A 3,445-nucleotide genomic window follows, 5' to 3' on the forward strand; every position below is an offset into this window, starting at 1 on the left:
AGACACTTAATTCTGTAAGTAACCTATAAGGTCATTTCTCAGAAAGTGCACACATCTTACAGTGGAGAAACTGCTTTGTCCCAGGACCCAAACTGCACAGCTTATAAACCCCTGCTCTTAGCCACATGACACTTGATCCTCTCGAGATTTCTCAAGACCTCTGCAGAAAGAGTATTCTTTTATTGAACCTCTACCAAGTTGATTTTTCTTCTTATATTTAATTTTTTATATTAAGAACTAATATCCTAATATATCACTCAAACCCACTTTAAATAATCTGGCTCCTACATTTGGAATCTAGAATGTGAGACTCAATATTCCTCTAAATTGTCATCATTCCCTCCACTTGTCTCATTCACCTGCCAGACACTAAAAAATATGACTGTGAAAGAGCCGCACACCAAACCCAGGAAACTATAGAGGTTTATTCAATTTATAAACCAAGCCTGGAAAATATCTGATTACTTCTATCCCAAGATCAAAGGACTCAGGTTTTTTTAATCTTTATAATTTAATGAAGAAAATGGGTTCCAAAGAGTGACATGACATAACCTGGACAGGTCCACATGGAACCCATTCTCTGGAACAATCCAACTCCCTAAAGTGGGACCCTCAGATGCCATGATTAAACTATGACCACAAGATGCTCATAACTCACTACTGAAAAACTGTTGGGTATCCCTTCATCATGGGCAAGAATGCTGTCAAGAAATGACAATGAAAACAGTGTGGATTCATGGCCATAATTCATGTTCCAAGGGTCTGGTTAAGGATCAGAAGGAAATGTATCTCCAGTGTTAACAGGAAATTTTGAAAAAATTAATTTAAATGCACCTTGTGACTGTCAGGTGTACACAAAGACTCTGCTACATTTATTTTTTATTAATCAGCTGATTCCCTCTCTGGATCCCAACCCAAATGAGGTAGCTCCTTCTGGCCTATGTCTGAAGCTTAGAGGTATGCAAATTGGTAGATTCACAAGTTTTTAGGAGATGATGTTTAGGTCTTGATCTGACATCGGGACTACATTGTGCTTTCACCACACAAGAGCCTTGTCTGTCCTGGAACACCCATACCTTAAGACAGTCATCACCTATAGAGTTCAGGATGCAAAGCCAGTAATACTGGGCTCCTGAGTCATCATTTTTACTGAGCATATTATGCTGCTCCTACTATACATAAAGTTTTATTCTTCAATATGAGCTCTATGTATGCAGTCTGGTCTCAAGAAACCTCTTTGCTTCCTGGGTTTCATAATGACTCTCAGTACCCAGAACCAGCTACTCTGCCCAACTATGGTGTAATGGAGCTCCTCATCCTACTCTTCCTTCTGCTTTCCCAACACTGTCACATCTGACACACTGCTGACCTCATCTTAGGAACTCCTATGTGACATTAAATGACAACATCCCAAACCATAGGACAACAAAAAGTTGATACATGGAAACTCTTACCTAAACCTGATTACACCCTTGGTGTTCATCTGTGAGTCTGTCACTCAATGCACTCACATGACTACTTGACTCTCTGTCCCGTTACACAGCAAGTTATCCAACCAGAACTATGCATATGCATTTCTGCTTAGATGTGTTTATCATCTCATGGGTTAAATGTCTACCGCAGTTATCTGGTTTGTAATATCAGTTTGAATGCTGTTTAAATATGAACTGCATCATAAATTTGGATGTCATTCTTGTAAAGGGACTATGCTAATTTTCTCCATATCATTCCAATTTTACAATATGTGCTGCCAAAAGCAAGCATTTTTTTAAATAACTAAATAAAATCAGAGCCAGAAAGATGACACAACAGTTTAAGGGCAGGAACTGCTCTTCCAGATGACCCAGGATCGGTTTCCGGCATCCACATTGTGTATCACAATTAGTTCTAGGGAGTTTAACATCCTCTTTTTACCTCCATGTACATGGCACACATGTACTAAACTGACAGACATATGTACAAGTAAAACTGCACTACACATAAAAATTAAAGAAAATAAACAAGAAAAAGTAGTTTTAAAGAAAAGGAAAGCAATCCTCAGTGAGCTTTAGAAGCAAGAACTTAGAAGGCTTTAGGAACTACTCAGGGAAGTTTGATGTTTCTTTCTCCTTTCCCTTCTTCCAATAACCTTGAGCCTGTGAACAAAAAACAATGGGTCTTGTGATCAGGTCTTTGGGCCTGGACTCTGACCCAGGAATCTTTCCCCAAGATGTTCATGTAGATACATAGAGTGCTAAGCATCAATCACTAAGGTGGCCTAGTACCAACTCCAGGGAAAAATTCTTGGGTCTCTGGTGGCTGTAAGCATGTGAAGAGTTGGAGATGAGAGTTTGAGAGGAGGAAGACAGTAGTGGTGATGAGGGAAGGCAACCAGATTTTGACTAGCTGGAGACTAGTACCTAGGGAGATTTTGTCTTTAAACTAAAATACAATACACCAAGGAAATACCATTCTACAACTCAGGTTTTTACCCTTCTTTTTATGTGATTCATTGAGGGGAAAAAGAAAAAGAAAAAGTTTCCTTACTTCAGATATGGACACCAAGAGCAGATAAAACTAATGATTCTCTGAAACTTCAGTTTTGCAAACCAATATTTATTGGACTTAAAAGGCAGCTGGATCACCACAATGCCCATCCAGCATGGGGATGAGTCATGAAAGCTGCATCCCAGAAGCTCATTGTGTGACTTGTGGACGGCTCCAATGGATGTAAAGTCTGAATCCCAGCAATCATTACTACATCTGTAAATCTTGGAGAGGGGTTTTGTGAATCCTTAAGTTTTAAGAGTTTCTTGGGCCTCGGAAGTTGTTTACCTTGCATTTTGAGCCTGGAAAAGAGCTATAAATTAGTACTTTTACATGATCTTGGGAGGTACCCATCTTAGTAGTTCGGTTTAATTTGGTTGATTTGTTTGATAATTTGTTTCCATACATGCCTACCCTGCACCTTAGCTGCATAGAGATTTGATCCTTTTCTGAGTATCACTGCCCACTAACAAAACACACAACTGACAGGAGCCCAGCTTAAGGAGGGAAGACACAGATGAGTGATTAGATTTCAGTCCCTCACAGATGTTCATAAAAACTAGTTGTTTGCGGAGTGACAGGAAGTTTAGAGACACATTTCTTTCCACTGTTAATGTCTAAATATCCACGCATCTCTTTTAGCTCAAACCTGATCAATAATGCCCACAAACACTGGTTTTCTAAAGAAATGTAGAAAATATTACATGCTGTGAAGGGACTCTAGCTAGGCCAATTATGCCAAACACAACTCTCAGGCATTGCCCTTCTCCCCCATTTCCTTTAGTTTGATAAAACCCACTAAATTATAATTTTAAAACTAACCACCATTCACTTATTTGACTACTTCATGCTCCTAAGCCTAACTATCATGGTCTAGCTATCAAAGTCTGAAGACCAACAATCAAACTGCTCTTTTGCC

The 3,445-nt window shown here is 39.2% G+C and overlaps 1 non-coding gene across 1 annotated transcript; it reads right to left on the minus strand.

The window, feature by feature from the left end:
* Positions 1-1,656: 1,656 nt before the first annotated feature.
* Positions 1,657-1,760, minus strand: LOC116897429. The gene has a single exon (XR_004387470.1). It is a non-coding gene; the product is annotated as a U6 spliceosomal RNA (small nuclear RNA).
* Between the last annotated feature and the right edge of the window lie 1,685 nt (positions 1,761-3,445).

The sequence above is a fragment of the Rattus rattus genome, chromosome 3 (assembly GCF_011064425.1).
Source record: "Rattus rattus isolate New Zealand chromosome 3, Rrattus_CSIRO_v1, whole genome shotgun sequence".
NCBI classification, from domain to species: Eukaryota; Metazoa; Chordata; class Mammalia; order Rodentia; family Muridae; genus Rattus; species Rattus rattus.